The sequence below is a fragment of the Lytechinus pictus genome, chromosome 3, assembly GCF_037042905.1.
Source record: "Lytechinus pictus isolate F3 Inbred chromosome 3, Lp3.0, whole genome shotgun sequence".
Lineage (NCBI taxonomy): Eukaryota > Metazoa > Echinodermata > Echinoidea > Temnopleuroida > Toxopneustidae > Lytechinus > Lytechinus pictus.
Genome location: NC_087247.1, coordinates 66,674,043 through 66,692,777, shown reverse-complemented (window position 1 = coordinate 66,692,777; position 18,735 = coordinate 66,674,043). Strand labels below are relative to the sequence as shown.

The 18,735-nt window shown below is 36.1% G+C and overlaps 1 long non-coding RNA gene across 1 annotated transcript; it reads right to left on the bottom strand.

Annotated features, from left to right (window-relative positions):
- Window positions 1-7,609: 7,609 nt before the first annotated feature.
- LOC129256148 (uncharacterized) lies at window positions 7,610-18,301 on the bottom strand. Its single transcript, XR_008583932.2, has 3 exons — window positions 18,260-18,301; window positions 11,635-11,725; window positions 7,610-7,704 (listed from the first exon to the last, which is right to left on the bottom strand). It is a non-coding gene; the product is annotated as an uncharacterized LOC129256148 (long non-coding RNA).
- Window positions 18,302-18,735: the final 434 nt, after the last annotated feature.

The following is an 18,735-nucleotide window of genomic DNA, read 5'->3' as shown; positions in this document are numbered from 1 at the left end:
TTTTGTTAAAGTATTAAGAATGTCCAGTATTTAGGTTGGAAAATCAAAAGCTTTCAGCTTGCATTACTTGATTATTCCTACCCTTCTCATATTCTTTATTAAGGTGCTATGAGTATCCAGTTTTAAGGTTGAAAAATAAAAAACTATCAGCTCGCGCTTCTAGATCGCATTCATTGTTTAGATTCCTATTCCGTTCATTATCAAGTGGTAAGAATGTCCAGATTCTAGGTTGGAAAATCAAAAACTAGCTCGCGCTTCATGCTCGCATTAATTGTTTAGATTCCTATCCTGGTCATATTCTTTTTAAAGTGCTATGAATTTCCAGTATTTAGGTTGGAAAATCAAAAATTTTCAGCTCGCGCTCACATCTATTTAGTTAAATTCCTATCCTGTTGATGATTTAAAAATGTGTTAAGAATGTCCAGTTTTTAGGTTGGAAAATCAAAAACTTTCAGCTCGCGCTCACGTCTATTATTTAGTTGAATTCCTATTCTGTTCATGATTTTAAAAGGTGTTACGAATGTTGAGTTTTTAGGTAATTCCTATCCTGTTCATGATTTGAAAAAGTGTTACAAATGTCTAGTTTTTAGGTTGGAAAATCAAAAACTTTCAGCCCGCGCTTTGCGCTCGCATTAATGGTTTAGGTAGGTTCGAATCTAGTTCATGATCACAAAAAATGTTCAGAATGTTCAATTTACAGGTCACAATTTATGAAATATCAACATATTTGGGCTCGCGCTTCGTGCTCGCATTATTTATTGAGGCTTTTTAGGAATACCTCCCCTCTTCGAAATATGTATATATATATATATATATATATACATATATATATATATGTTTATATATGTTTGAGTTAGTAATTCTGTAGAACATAAACACGGAAAACTCAATTGTGTCCCCCCCTACCTTCAAGGAGAGATTTTCGCCCATGGGTATGTGCCGCGGGCGGCAGAGACAAAAACCGGGGGCCTTGGAGCGGACTTATTGTAAAAAGGAGGGTCCTCGGAACAAGCTTCGGAACTACAAATGTTTGTAAAAACGGGGGTCCTTGGAACAGGTCGCCTGCTTGTGCATCCCTATGGAACGGGCATACGTGTATGCAGCTAGCCACCAGCTAGCGGCTCGCGCAGAGGCGATGGTCGGAAAGCGTTCTGCGGCCGCTTTTCACCAAAATTGCAGCTCATTGTGGTGGATCAATGCGACCGGAACAGCGTAACGAAAAATATGCGAAGCTTTGGAGCGGATTTCTTTCTTCTTTTCTCTCGATAAGAAGAAAATGCTTCGAAGCGACTTTCTTAGTTTTTTTTCTCAATAAGATGAAAATGCTATGCCCTGGAACGGAAATTTGAGCCTGTAAAAATGGGGATCCCCTCCGCGGCACATACCCACTATGCATTATATATACTGAGTGCCCCCCCCCCCCCGGGGGGGGGGGGGTGCACTACTAACTATTTATTTTATCTACTAGGATAATTACTACAAATTTTACCTTTTCTGAAATTTTGATTTCCTCAAAACTTTTACCAGGATATCTTAATGATAGAAACATATTTCCATTATTACAGACTTTATACTTCTCTTTAACAATTAACTTTAAAAAATATGAATTTATGATTCAATATTTATAATAATTGAGTGATTATAACAATATAGACAAGCTCAATATTTTGAGTTCATTAGATGTTTTAAGAAGGCCTACATAACAATATGAAAATGTAAACTTTATTCGAGTTCTGAAAAAATCATGTGATTGGTCAAATAATTTTTGCAGCATAAATACATTTGTAAACGAAATATGTTAGTGGTGCATTCATGACTTCATAAAATCGGCAATTTGTCTTGTGATTTCCCCAGTTTTTCATAATATGATTAAAATTTCATAATTTTCTATTAGTTGTCCAATTTTCCTCAAACATTTTTTTTTTTCATCTGATTTTTCTGCTTGGTTATGCTCTCCTTTAAGCATTCTCCCCTCTTGCTTAAGGCCCATTTCTTTTGATTTTTTTCTTCACAGTACAATTTTTTCCCCAAAAAAATCTCCTTGTATCTCATCCTTTCTATCATTCCTTCGCACCCCCACCCCTTCTCCCTCTCTATTTAACTTTCTCAGTCATTTATCACAGCTACTTTGTCCAACAGGTGCACTTCCATACATTGCTGCAAATGTATACTCTGTGATTTTGAAAAGTATTTCAGATTGGGAAAACCTCAGAACAAGTCGATATCAGAAGGCCTATACTATTGGAAAAATACTATAAGAAACGACTAGTTGTGCATAACAACTGCCCTCACACATTCTTTCAGCACTTGATTGGCTCAACATCACTCTTCGTCACTAGACAATTATCTTTTACATCTTCATTTCCAATACAAAATCACTTATCAGCTCTGTTACAAACTCAAATGGTTTTTGGAACCCTTTTCCGTAATATCAACTATAAGCTTTAGAAAATAATGTGGTAACGGGTGACTTCAGGTGGTTTTGGATATATTCAACTTCATGCAAATGAGAACCTTACCCAAATCTTACGCGAGCATGGCGAGAACGATCCGAGAGCTTTTCTTGGACGCACAGATTAGACTTGCCCGCAAGCTGTTTCTTTCGTATTTCTGGGAAGTTTGGCGGAGCAGTGGTGTAAATAAAAAATACACGTCCCACACTCACTTTTTCTTTTGTTTTTTATTGTTTGAATTATACAATATTTCATTTTTTACAGATTTGACAATAAGTACCAACTTGACTGATCCACATAGTATTAAACAATGCTAATTCCACATGTTCAGGGCGGAATTAATCATTGTTTCACTTGACAATGAGGAGAAAATCAGAATATTTCATATTTCATATAATAAAATACAAAAGCAATAGTGAGTGGATGACGTCATCAGTCTCCTCATTTGCATACCAACCAGGATGTGCATATTACTATTTTGTGAAATTAAGTGAAACTTAAAAATGTCATAATTTTTTTATTTTACATACACATCCGATTTTGATGAAATTTTCAGTGTTATGCTTGTTGGATATTTCTCTGTTTATTCAAATCAACTTTTTGTTGGGGTGGACTTGTCCTTTAATCATACACACCAAATCGTATGAGCCTACATGTAGGTTAAGTTAAACTGAAGTTATCGCATTTAAAAGGACTGCAGAAGGGTAAGATGAAAATATGTCACTGTGACCTTTGACCTCTTGACCTAAAAATCAATAGGCTTCCTGGGATTCATGCTGCTATCATACACACCAAATTATATCAGCCTAGGTTAAGTTACACTAAAGTTATTACATTTACAAGGACTGCAGAAGGGTGAGATGAAAACATGTCTGTGTGACCTCGGATTTTGACCTTTTGACCTTAAAATCAATAGGCTTCCTAAAATACATGCTAGTATCATACACACCAAATTATATAAGCCTAGGTTAAGTTAAACTGAAGTTATCGCGTTTACAAGGACTGTAGAAGGGTAAGATGAAAATATGTCACTGTGACCTTGACCTTTGACCTTTTGACCTTAAAGTCAATAGGTTTCCTGGAATCCATGCAAGTATTATACACATCAAATTATATGAGCCTTGGTTAAGTCAAACTGAAGTTATCGCATTTACAAGGAAAAGTTAACGGACGGACGGACACCGAGCTTGATACCATAATACGTCCCGTCTGAAAAAAAATGAAATGGTGGCCAAGATACTGGTGGAAAATACAATAAAAATGCGTAAGGTTTGGCCCACAGCTAATTTGTGTACTGTATGATCCAATCGAATGATATGATTCACTGTTGCCTTGGTAAGTCTTGAATTTAACCAAAAAATATTTATACTTCACATGGCCTGTTGTCATGGTAACGGCTCATTCCCCCCAAATGTATATTTAAAAACATTTGACAGTAAACAAATATATCAGGCTATGAGAAAGTATAGTGGAATTATTTATCCGAGGTTGGTCTGGCAATTACTATTTTTCCCGAGGGGCGAAGCCCCGAGGGAAATATAGTAGTTTGGCCAGTCCAACCGAGGATTGATAATTCCCACTATGCTTTCGAATGAAACGCCCGATATATTTGTTTTATATCCTACTTTTAATAATTCATAACCAAAATCTATGCGCTGAGCTTGCAAAGTCCGGTTACTTGCATTGAATTACCTACTCCGTGCCACCGCGCTCAGCGGAACGCAGATTAGTGCCTGCGCCGATCACGGAACTTGCCCGGGAGAGAGAGCTCGCTGGCCGGAGTGCCCAAGAGTTTAGCTAAATATCCAGTTTTCTGAAATAATGACGTCAGAATATTGGTATAGCGAAAAATATATCGAGGTCTGACGTCATGCAACATCATAGTTGAAATATATTTGGTCACATGATGCTAGTTGAACCAATCACTATGCAGGATTCAATCTATGTAGGATATAAAATCTGATATCGGGGATTTCCCTTATAGGACGCTGAACAATGATCAGAATGTACACTTTTCAATGTTTTTTTAACATTTTGGGGAAAAGTGGTTCGTTACCAAGGCATAGTTAATTTGTAACATTGATAGGCCTATTTATCGCTAAATTCAGTCATTATAATGACAACAACAATTCATATCATTTTAAGGCAGATCACTTAATTTGACTGTGTTTAAAATTATATGAGTGGGTTAAACTTATATGGTATTTTCCACCATGTTATTGTTAGGTGTTATTTGGTTGCCATGGCAACATTCTAAGATGTTATTTTTACTTTTCGTAAGAAGCACATTCATGTTCATGATCTTCAAATTAAGGTGAAATTACTACCTCCCCCAAAAAAATATATCACTCTATTAAATTTTGATTGGGACAAAAATAAGCCGTTACCATGGCAACAACTTACAAGCCATTTACAAAATTGAAATTCATCATTAAATTCAAGCATTACCATGGCAACAGCTATTCTTTTCTTTCTATTAAATCACGAAAAAATATAGCTGTGGGTCAAAACTTACGCATGTAGATTAAGTCATTTTCATTGTATTTCCACCATTATCTTGGCCATCATGTTATTTTTATGAAGTTAGGTGTTATTTGGTTGCCATGGTAATGACCTAACATGGTATTTAACTATTCATATACATGGCTAGCAACAAACTCTTCCTTGATCAGAGCTGCTAAATAACTTGAATATTTTGTAACAAGCATATTCGTGTTCAGCACCCTCAAAATACGAGAAATGGAACAAAAATAATCAGATTCTAAAGAATTTAAAAAGAATATTTGAAAAACGACTTGGAGCTGTGTACTATCTGATGTGACTGAGGAGGTACAGTTGCCCAGTTCGGTAATGGCGGTTGGTTTACATGGTCGGCACGTGATTGGCCCAGAGTCAGCGCTCTGGCTTTCCTCTAATCTACCTCTATGGTTATGTGTCATATCATTGACCTCAAAATGACCTTTGACCTTACCATGTGACCTCTGATTGCGCCATGATATGCAGGTCTCCTCAGTACATCTACATCCCAAGTTTGGGTGAAAAGTGGCTTACGGTTGCGGATTTATTTGTCATAAGAGAGTCTTGCAAGTAAACTTCAACGTTGACCTGAAAATGACCTTTGACCTTGACATGTGACCTCTGACTGCAGCATGACAAGCAGGATTCCTAACTACATCTACAATCCAAGTTTGGGTGAAAAGTGACTTGCGGTTGCGGAGTTAAAAGTCATAAGAGAGTTTTGCACGTAAACTTTAATGTTGACCTGAAAATGACCTTCGACCTTACCATGTGACCTCCGACTGCAGCATAACATGCAGGTTCCCCAAGTCCATCTACCATCTAAGTTTGGTTGAAAAGTGACATATGAGTTATTTGCCATAAGGCTTGTGATGGACGGACGACATTTGGATCCCTAAGTCTCGCCTTCACCTCTGGTGGGCGATACAAAAAGGCATTTTCTGTCATTTATGAACAAATTTTGCATAAATAAGCATAAATACACTGTTGGTCATAATGGTGGAATAATTATTTTTACCCCAGTTTAGGGAAGGATTTAAAAAAATTATTTATTTCTAATAGATCTAGATAATGGCATACATTCTCAGATTTTATTGAATATTGATTTGCGAGTGTTTCTTTTGCGTGACTGCTAAATCATATGTGTGCTACTATGCTAATCAGCTAGGGAACCTACGTCCTTAAATCATAATTGACAGTAATGAGGATTAATGCCTCACAAAAGGGCACTTATATAGCTAATCGACACGATTTTTATCCTGGGGCCTCACAGTAACGAGGCCATTACTTAGCCCCTGAATCATGACTGTACGCAGTGTTTGCTAGGGTACGCGGCCGCCCCCACAAATCCCCCAAAACGAAGAAAATGCAATAAATTGTCAAAAATTCATTGCAATTTCCCCCCGCCCCCAACAGGAAAAATTTCTCTGTGTGGCCATGCCTTGAACCATAATGCATGGCCCTACAGAGGAATTTTTCCTGTTGGGGGCCGGGGGAAAATGCAATAAATTTTTGACAATTTATTGCATTTTCTTCGTTTTGGGGGATTTGTGGAAGGGGCCGCGTACCCTAGCAAACACTGCGTACAGTCATGATTCAGGGGCTAAGCAATGGCCTCGTTACTGTGAGGCCCCAGGATAAAAATCGTGTCGATCAGCTATATATCAGTGCCCTTTTGTGAGGCATTAATCCTCATTACTGTCAATCATGACTTAAGGACGTAGGTCCCTTAGCTGATTAGCATAGTAACACACATATGATGAAGCAGTCACGCAAAACAAATACTCGCAAATTAGTATTCAATAAAATCTGAGAATGTATGCCATTATCTAGATCTATTAGAAATAAATAATTTTTAAAAATCCTTCCCTAAACTGGGGTAAAAATAAATATTCCACCTTTATGACCAACAGTGTAATTTTCTACTCAAAATTTCAAAATTCTGTGTAGAAATTCGGTGAACCTCATGAAGCTCTACCAGATGGAAAAAAAATCCAAATCAGTCAACAAATAAAGAAGCATTTTATGCGAATTTTTAAAAATCTCACATAAATTAGCATAACAATTTGTCAAGTCAAAATGTTAAAATTCTGTGTAGAAGTTTGTGAAACTCATTAAGCTCTACCAGAAGGAAGCAAAAAAAAAATCAAAATCGGGCAAGTAATAAAGAAGAAACATTTTGTGTGAATTTTGAAAAATTCACATAAATTAGCACATTTAATGAGTTTCAAAATTCTGTGTAAGTTTTGAATCCCCCACCTAGTGCTATCATATAAAGCAAACAGAATTGAAATCGGACTTGAAATGACAAAGAAGTAGCATTTTGAAATAGTGGACGGACAAACAGACGACGGATGCCACGCCATGGCAGTACAATGGAAATATTTACAAATGGCAATATGAGTAACTTGTTTCAATAAAAGACAAATATACGTAACTATTTTAGTAGATCATGAATCTGCCATTAAATTGTTAAACCAATTGATAGATCATTTCATAGTGGTCTAGGATATGTGAAGTTATAAACTAGAATCTTTAAAATATTGAAATTTGATGAAGGGGAAATAATATACATAATATATAAATATGAATAATAAAGAACCCTCATGACAGGGGGGGGGGGGAAGATAGCAAAGGCTGAAATAAAAACGCAGTACTAATAAAACATGAAAAGGGGAAGAAAAGAAGACACAACACTCACCTCAGGTCTTGATGGATCTGGTCTTGGTATAGGCTTTTAAAGATGTAAGGAAAGTAAATATCAATAAGTTAATGCAGCTTACATGTATGTAATTTACTACTACTACTAGGACTATATGTAACAAGTATGAACATAATTTATGCAAAAATAAAGAAATGAGAGCAAGTTGAACCTTACCTTGAAAAAGAGATGAATACGACCTCATTTGACCTTTTGACCCCTAGATGTCATTTGACCCCATTATCCTCATGAACACACATGTGCTTTAACCAAGGATCATTTGTTACCAAGTGTAAACACAACTGGTGCAGAAATAAAGAAATGTAAGCAATTTCAACAAAACCATGAAATTTTGGTCCCGAGATGACCCCTGACCCCATCAACATCATGGACATGCATGGTACTAGTATTACTCAAGAATTATATGTACCAAGTGTGAATTAAATTGATAAAAAACTTAAAGAAATGAGACCAAGTTGAAAACAACCACTTGACCTTTTGACCCTTATATGACCTTTGACCCCATCATCCTCAACAATAAACATGTAGTGTTACCCAAGGATCATTTGAACCAAGTGTGATCACAATTGATGCAGAAATAAAGAAATAAGAGAAAGTTGAACAAAAACTTGAAGGATAGACATGACCTCATATCATTTGACCTTTTTACTCCTACATGTAGATGACCTTGGACCCCATCATCAGGGTTGGGCTCAATTACAAGGTAATTGATTGATAACGTAATAAATTACATTTTTTGAGTAATTGTAATTGTATTTGAAATGTTTAAAATGAAAGAATGTAACTGACTTCAATTACTTTTATTTACATTCAATTACTTTACAATAAAATTACTTAATCTATGATTAATTTCATGACCTTTTTCATATCAACTGTTTCAGCATCAAACAGTGCAATAGGCAGAGTCCGTGCTCTTTAACATAAATCAACTTTTCAGTTTCTCTGTGACTTTATTATTTTGAAATAGGTGATGCTAGTAGATACAGAATACAAATTGATTTCATTCATGACTTTTATAGAAAGTAATTGAAATTGTAATTGACAAAAGTAATTTGTAGTTGTAATTGAGAAAAATGTAAATTAATTGAAAAGTAAAATTTTGTAATTGAACATTTCTTGAAAAACGTAGTTGAAATTGTAATTGGAGAAAGTAATTGAGCCCAACCCTGTCCATCATTCTCATAAGGTCACATGTGGTATTATCCAAGGATTATAATACATGTATGTACTACGTATGAACATAATTGATGCAGAAATAAAGAAATGAGAGAGCGAGTTGAACAAAAGCTTGAACATTTTTTAACAGACCAACAGGAAAAGTGATCACGAGGTCTCTGCCGAACTGCATACTTCATTCAGGCGAGACAAAAAAACAAGTGGAGCGCCTCTGGCAGTCTCACCTGCATCACACGATTCAATATAGCAGCAGTGCTCACTTTGAAAACTACTATAAAATAATTATTCACAAAAACCACCATTCACATAATGATACAATACTACATTCATTGACAATAAATGACATTTTACCTTGATCATGCGACCTAAGACTTGTCAGTGATACTTTAATTATCCCTATATCCACATTTTATAAGCTATATCTATAAACTTTGAAAGTTATGACAGCAATCTGATAATAACCTCCAAAATGGCCAAAGTTCAATGACCTTAAATGATCTTTGACTTTGGTTATGTGACTTGAAACTCGCTGAGATATTCAGTGATACTTGATTACTCTTATGTCCAAGTTTTATGAACTAGATCCATACACTTTCAGACTTATGATGGTTATAAAGTCCATTGACCTTTGACCTTGGTCATGTGACATGAAAATCACGCAGGATGTTCAGTGATACTTGATTACTCTTATGTCCAAGTTTAATGAACTAGACCAATACACTTACAGAGTTATGATGGTAATTCAACAAATAACCCCAACATGGCCAAAGTTCACTGACCTTAAATGACCTTTGCCTTGGTCATGTGACCTGAAACTAGCACAGGATGTTCGGTGATACTTGATTACTCTTAACTTGATTACTCTTATTTCCAAGTTTCATGAATCAGATCCATAAACTTAAGTTATGATGGTAATTCAACAGATACCTCTAACATGGCCAAAGTTCATTGACCATTGACCTTGGTCATACGACCTTTAATTTGCACAGGATGTTCAGTGGTACTACATTACTCTTATGTCCAAGTTTTATGAACTAGACCAATAAACTTTCAAAGTTATGATGGTAATTCAACAAATACCCCCAACTTGGCCAAAGTTCATTGACCTTACATGACCTTTGACCTTGATCATGTGACCTGAAACTCGCACAAGATGTTCAGTGATACTTGATTACTCTTATGTCCAAGTTTCTAAATCAAATCCATAAACTTTCAAAGTTATGATGGTAAATCAACAGACACCCCCAACATGGCCGAAGTCCATTGACCTTTGTCTTTAATCATGTGACCTGAAATTCGTGCAGGATGTTCAGTGATACTTGATTGTTTCATGAATCAGATCCATAAACTTTTAAAGTTATGATGGTAATTCAACAGATACCCCTAACTTGGCCAAAGTTCATTGACCTTTGACCTTGATCATGTGACCTGAAACTCGCACAAGATGTTTAGTGATACTCGATTACTCTGATGTCCAAGTTTCTAAATCAGATCCATAAACTTTCAAAGTTATGATGGTAATTCAACAGATACCCCAACTTGACCAAAGTTCATTGACCTTTGACCTTGATCATGTGACCTGAAACTCGCACAAGATGTTCAGTGATACTTGATTACTCTTATGTCCAAGTTTCTAAATCAAATCCATAAACTTTCAAAGTTATGATGGTAAATCAACAGACACCCCCAACATGGCCGAAGTCCATTGACCTTTGTCTTTAATCATGTGACCTGAAATTCGTGCAGGATGTTCAGTGATACTTGATTGTTTCATGAATCAGATCCATAAACTTTTAAAGTTATGATGGTAATTCAACAGATACCCCTAACTTGGCCAAAGTTCATTGACCTTTGACCTTGATCATGTGACCTGAAACTCGCACAAGATGTTTAGTGATACTCGATTACTCTGATGTCCAAGTTTCTAAATCAGATCCATAAACTTTCAAAGTTATGATGGTAATTCAACAGATACCCCAACTTGACCAAAGTTCATTGACCTTTGACCTATATCATGTGACCTGAAACTCACACAGCATGTTCCATGATCCTTGATTGCTTTTATGTCCAAGTTTCATGAATCAGATCCATAAACTTTTAAAGTTATGATGGTAATTTAACAGATACCCCCAAATTGGCCAAAGTTCATTGACCCTGAATGTCCTTTGACCTTGGTCATGTGACTTGAAACTCAGGCAGGATGTGAAGTAATACTTGATTAACCTTATGTCCAAGTTTCATGAACTAGGTTCATATATTTTCAAGTTATGATGACATTTCAAGAACTTAACCTTAGGTTAAGATTTTGATGTTGATTACCCCAACATGGTCTAAGTTCATTGACCCTAAATGACCTTTGACCATGGTCATGTGACCTGAAACTCAGGAATGATGTTCAGTAATACCTTATTAACCTTATGGCTAAGTTTCATGAACTTGGTCCATATACTTTCAAGTTATGCTGTTATTTCAAAAACTTAACCGGTAAAGATTTGGTGTTGATGCCGCCGCCGTCGAAAGAGCGAAGGGCCGGATGAGCTAAAAATGAGGAGAATTATGGGTAGTACAGGTCTGTGAAAGAAAAATAAAGTTTTTAGTAAAGATGTTCAAGTATAGTTCCTGGTGAGCATCTATACTAACATTTGAGCCAGTTACAATTTGTTAAAACAACAAATATAAATACAGATTTAAGGGTTATATATTTCTATATTGAAATTCAACAGTCAAACTTCTAACAATCGAAAAATGTTGATGTATTATTAATACCTTGGTATGTTCATATGGAAAGCTTTCTGCAGGATGATAGCAGATGATCATATCCTTATTCTCTGATTCAACCATGATAGGCTCTGATGGGCTAAAAAAAAACAAAAATATTAATGTCTCTTTGATCAATAAAAAAAATGTATCACTGCACTCAGTCTCGCCTGTATTACGTGATTCAATGTCACTCTGGTACTCCTTTTATACAAGCTTATCAGAATATAACAAGAGTGTCACTATTAAAGGCGAGCACATAATACGCCCGCCTGTAATGGGAATGGAGTTATTGGTCAAGCAAAAAAAGTGGAGGGTGATGACTTCACCTTTGACCATCTGACCTCAAAATCAACAGAATTCCTGGGATCCATGCTAGTATCATACACACCAAATTACATGAGGTATCACATTTACAAGGACTTTAGAAGGGTAAGATGAAAACATGTCACTGTGACCTTGACCTGGTCTTCTTTAGTGTGTAAATGGATTAGCTCCACACTCATGAAGTACCAAATTTATTTTCAATGATGATGTATCAGTGCGTATAACACGAAGAACTAATAGATTAATGCTACGAGCCCCGAAATTCAAAACGCAGTATTACAAAAACACATTTATACCAGTAGGTATAAGTGAATGGAATTGTTTATCTCAAGACACTCGATCTGCTCAATCATTAGTAATATTCAAACGACTTCTGAATTCCTAAAAATATTTGCATATCATTTAATTGCATAATTTGTTTCGCTCATGTCAATATGTAATCACAAATGTTAAATTAATTATTATATGTTACAATTAAGTAACGAGTCTGCAGAATGTGCCATAGAATGTGATGGAGTGTGTGTGTGGGTATGGGTGCTTCTGTGTGTTTGTGTGTTTTTGATGAATCTGATGACGGCACAGAAGGTTGGGATTTTTAAAGATTTATTTCTTGTCTATTTTGTATATTATGTACTGTATATATTTACCATTATAATTTGTATGTATTTTAATCAACAGGGCCCAATTGTAAACCAGCTTTTTATTGTGTATAGCTGAATTGGTTACCCTGTATAAAGATGTGAAATAAATAAATAAAAATAAATACATAAATAAACCTTTGACCTTTTGACCTAAAAATAAATAGGCTTCCTGGGATTCATGCTCGTAACATACACACCAAATTATATGAGCCTAAGTTAAGTTAAACTGAAGTTATAGCGTTTACAAGGAAAATTTCACGGACAGACAGACAGACGGACGGACACCGACACCGGTTCCATGAACATGATGCAAACTGATAACCATTATATCCAAATATATCTGAAAATTCAAAATCATAACCTTTGGTTAAGCTTTTAAAGTCGATACCAGTTTACTGACACCTAAATGACCTTGGCATAGTGACCTGAAATTATACTCATCAACTTTCTAATACTTAATAATCAAGTTTTAGGGAATGGGGAATAAAACTGTCAAAATTGTCTTGAAAAGTTATTAACCATTATTAACCATGGGTTAAGTCAAATGTCATTGTCCCTAAATGATTGCCCCCTCAAAAAAAAAAATCTATAAATTGTTGGTTACCAAGTTTTCCTTTCGGATGGAAATAATTATTTGTATCGCTTGGTGTCATTGAGTTTTTTTTTTTAGATCTATACTTCTTTCCAATCAATATCAAGATTTAGTCTGGCCCAGGGCATGCAAAAAAAACAAGAGTGTCGCTAAGGCGAGCACATACATGTAATACGCCCGTCTGTAACGTGGAAAATGGAGTTATTGGTCAAGCAAGAAAAGTAGGTGGTGACTTCACCTTTGACCTTATGGCCTAAAAATCAATAGAATTGCTAGGAGCTATGCCAGTATCATACACACAAGATGAAAACATGTCACTGTGACCTTGACCTTTGACCTTTTGACCTAAAAATAAATAGGCTTTCTCGGATTCATGCTTGTAACATACACACCAAATTATATTAGCCTCGGTTAAGTTAAACTTAAGTTATCGCGTTTACAAAGACTGCAGAAGGGTAAGATGAAACATGTCTGTGTGACCTTGACCTTTGACCTCAAAATCATTAAGCTTCTACAATGTAGGGATCCATGCTAGTATCTTACACACCAAATTATATGAGCCTAGGTTAAGTTCAACTGAAGTTATAGCGTTTACAGGGACTGCAGAAGGGTAAGATGAAAATATGTCACTGTGACCTTGACCTTTTGACCTTTAAATCATTAAGCTTCTAGGGATCCATGCTAGCAGTGGCGTAACAGGCGGGGGGGCAGGGGGGGCAAGTTGCCCCCCCCCTGGCAGATTTCACCGGGAAAATAAAAGAAAAACGGGAAAAAGAAAAAAAGGAGGGAGAAAGAAAGGGAAAGGGGAAGGAAAGGGGAAAAGGAAAGGAGGAAAAGGAAAGGAGGAAAAGGAAAGGGAAAAGAAAACGAAGAAAAAACATTTTTTTTAATGGAAAAGGAAGGAAAGCGGGAAAATGTACGAAAGAAGAACATTTGAGAAAGAACAAATCATTCCAAAATAGGCCTATGTAATGCAATAGCAAGGTGGGAAATGAATTAAAAGATGACAAAATGGCAACCAATAGTGGGAAACGAAGGTAGAGAGGGTTAGTCAAAAGCTAAATTTGAAAAGAAAAGGGACAAGGAAAAAAAAAATAACACGACCGGGCTGCCGATGATTGAAATTAAAGAGCGGAAAAAAGATGGACTGCATACAATATTGTGCTATAAGCTTGCTAAATTTTATGCAAATAAGCTACCGGGGCTTTGCCCCAGACCCCACGCAGTAGGGGCTCTTCATTTATAACCTTCAAATGGCTCTATAACGCCCCCCCCCCCCCCGTTCAATCACAATCAATCACTGGCATACAGGCGCGGGGGGATCTTGGTTCCACACCCAAGAGAAAATAAAAGAAATTGTAGGAGACAACGTATAATGAAAATGAATGGAAACAATGAAATGCGTTATTTGCTGAATATAATGGAAAAAGCTATCACATAATTAGAATTTAAATTCAATTGGCAATTTTTTTTCCAGCTCGCTTTGCATGCTGGCGACTTTTTTTTCAAATTTTCCCACACTGCTATGTTTTGCCCCTTAAAAATATTTGGTTCATTATGCAACCGGGTTGAATAAATGTGTTGTGTTAAAGCTATATTCTGTATATGACCGCGATTTGATTAAAATAGCGGCAATCTGCGAGGTTTAAATGGCTTTGATATTAAGAAGTTCCGGGAGCTCCGCCCGGACCCCAACCGCACAGCACTGCGTATGGAAGGGTTGGGCCATGGCCCCCAAAAGTTCTACAAACAAGAATAATAAAAAAAGAGGAAAGAAAAGCAAAGGAAAAGTGTAGGATATGATTTTATTTACTGAATATAATGTAAAAAAATAGCTCAAAGTTAGATTCTCATGAAAAGGTGATTTTTTTTCTCGCTTGCTTCGCTCGCTCGAGACTTATATAAAGTAGCTTTTTAGCACATGTGCTATACTGCTCCCCTGTTTTTTTTCTTCTTTTTTTACTCTTCATGCTACTTCCACAAAGAATCCTGTTCACAGTGGCGTACAGACCAAAAAAGGAATCTAAAGAGAGAAGAGTGAAATATATTATTTTCTGGATATCATGTCAAAATCTATCACAAAATTTGATTTTTGTATAAAAAAGGTCCAAATTTTTGCTCGCTCGCTTCGCTCGCTCGCAACTGTTTTTAAAGATAAATTCTGCCCGATACGCAATATCTGGCCTTCTCAAAATAGTCGCCTCATTACACCATTACGCCTGTTCATACCATGATATGACCGGGAAATTTTTGGATCTTGCCCCCCCTGGCCACTGACCCCTGTTACGCCGCTGCATGCTAGTATCTTACACACCAAATTATATGAGCCTAGGTTAAGTTCAACTGAAGTTATAGCGTTTACAGGGACTGCAGAAGGGTAAGATGAAAATATGTCACTGTGACCTTGACCTTTTGACCTTTAAATCAATAGGCTTCCTGGGATCCATGCTAGTATCATACACACCAAATTATATGAGCCTAGATTAAGTCAAACTGAAGTTATCGCATTTACAAGGAAAAGTTAACGGACAGATGGACAGACGGACGGACACCGAGCATGATACCATAAAATGTCCCGTTCTAGGACGGGTGTATAAAAAAGGGGAAAAAAGAGAGGATAGCTCATCAATAGATTGAATTTTTGGACAAAAAAGTCTGACAATTTTCAATCCTGAGCCTGATCAGTTTGTCATGGACGGACATTTAAAACATTCTGAAAGTTTAAAGACTTGTAAAAAATAAGTAGTAAAATTTGTCAATGTGCATTATGGTTCATTGAAAGAGTATCACTGAAATTATTAAATGTTCATAGAAATTTGTTGCCATGGTTACCTACTAAAAATAGAATCCATTAAATCATGGATGGACAGGATAGAAATGGGTTTCTACACTTGTCAGTGATCTTTTGTTGTGTCTATCTAAACGAAATAATGCTGACATCTTATTTTCATTGCAGATGTTAATCTAATAAGTTGACTTCCCTGACATATATATGTTATTTTGAAGCAAGCTGTAACTTTTACTAAGGACAAAAAGTTTTGTCATGGATGGACATTTCCAGTGTCACGGATGGACATTTGGCATCCTGGATGGATATTTGGCGTCACAAACGGACATTTTGTGTCACAGATGGGCATTATCCCAATTAAACTTGATCTGCCCAGCACCCAGTACTCATATCACTAATAAACTTGAAAAATACCCACAGGACAGAGATGTCCCAGCTAAAATGCAGTCAGTAAACACTGTCTTACTGAGTGTGCATAAACTATTTTGCATGAGCTGTGACCTTTGACCTGCAGACTCCTACTTGAACTCGACTTGTATTTTAGTGTCATCTACCTACATACCAAATTCTTTTAAATTTTGTTAAATATCTATCAAGTTATCAGCCCAAAACCATTTTGCATATATAATGAGCTGTGACCTTTTACCGACAGACTCAAAATTCGAACTTGACTTGTATTTTAGTGTCATGTACCTACATATTACCCAAAAAAAATTAAATTCTGTCAAATAGTTATCTACTTATCAGCCAGAAACCAATCCGTATATATAATGAGCTGTGACCTTTGGCCTTGGACTTGAGGACTCTAAATTTGAAAATTTCCTGTACTTTGGTGTGATCTACCTACACACTAACAATATTTAAAATCTGTCAAATATTTTTAAAATTATCATGCCGAAACAAATTAGGGGAATAGACGGACTGACCTTGCAACATTTAATGCCCCCTTGAGACTTCTTCCGTGGGGGCATGAAAATACTTGTGTGGGGGGGGGGGGAGTGTGTTGGGGGAGGGGTTATTTGGGGGTATATATATGAATTACAATACCATTTATCAGATTTATGTAATAAAATATCTCCCAAACTGATAAAACACAATTACAAAATAATTGATTGAGATATCCCCTACATATACCATTGGGCAATTCCATTAAATAATCAACATTTTTGTACGTACGACCCCCATTTTTCTCAAGTTGAACTTCACTTCATAAACTGACCAAGTTATGGTCGTTTGATAGCATTACAGACTATCAAAAGAACAAAAAATCAGAGACAGAAAATTCATGAAGGTCTTACATATAGGGGGTCGGATATACATGTAATTTATGGAATTGCCCCATTGCAACATAATGCAAATGTCCGTCCATGATCAAATCTTGTCGGTCAGTGACAATATTCCAATTCAACTTTCGCATATGAATGAATATCTATTGATCTGGATTTTATACATGTATACATGTTTTAGGTCTTTTGCTGGTGAGATAGCTCAGCATGTTTTTATTCAAATTTATTGCTCCAGCGGTAGAACATAAAACATTTGAATTTTCTTTCTGTCACAGAAAAATTTGCATAAACATTCTGTGGTATGACCATTCATCAGGGTTCCCAGCTTTTCAAAACAAAATTCCCTGATAATTATTTAAACCCATTCCCAGTTTTTCATGTTTTATAAGTTGTTGCAGTGAATTACATGTTTAAAAAAAAAACACTGATAAACCCCACCATAACCAGTCATTCAATGGATGTTGTTTTGATATGCAACAAAATATAACAGAGTCTGACTGACTACCGTGCTTTTGACTTTTGTGGTGATCAAAATTCCCAGATTTTTCCCTCATTTGAGGCGTTTTTCCCTGATTTGAGCTATTTTGTATCAAATTCCCAGATTTTTCCCTAACTGGAAAAAAGTAAAATAATTTTCCCAGATTTCCCTGATGGGCTGGGAACCCTGATTCATGGACAAATTTTTCCCAATATTTTCTTTGTATTTTAACAAACTGGTGTTTCATCTATAATTACTTGCAAACAAAACTCAAGGCAAAAAGTTTGTCAAAATAGGACCAAATCAATATTTCTCAAAAGCATCCAACCGTGACAGCAATGTTTAACAACCCTATTCGAAAGTGAGTCATTCTAGAGGCTTTCTAGACCTTACCGAATAAACAAATATTAATTTTAGTAACCTTAGATATCAACAAAATATCCGGCAGTGATTACATCATAAGAATATAAAAATGAAATTTTTTAACCCAATGCTAACTTTAACCGATCAGGCTCTCCTTACCTTTTAATTTTGGTACTTTTCAATCGACTCCATGTTCCTGCAGAAAACGACAAATTAAACAAGGTATAAGCGATGTTGTGTCTCGCCCAATTGTGAAAGTAACCAGAAATATTGTGATATGCGAGGTAACAGAATTGTCAAACGTGCATTGTAAAATAACTGGGATGGAATAACATTTGTCATTAGAGTCTTGCATGTAAACTTTAATGTTGACCTCAAAATGACCTTTGACCTTAACATGTGACATCATACTCCAGCATAACATGCAGTTTCCCTAACTACATCTGCCATCCAAGTTTGGTTAAAAAGAGACTTACGGTTGTGGAGTTATGTGTCATATTGGAGTCTTGCACGTATACTTTGTTGACCTGAAAACAACCTTTGACCTTACCATATGACCTCTGACTGCAGAATAACATGCAGGTCCCCCAAGTACATCTACCATCCAAGTTTGGTTGAAAAGTGACTTACAGTTG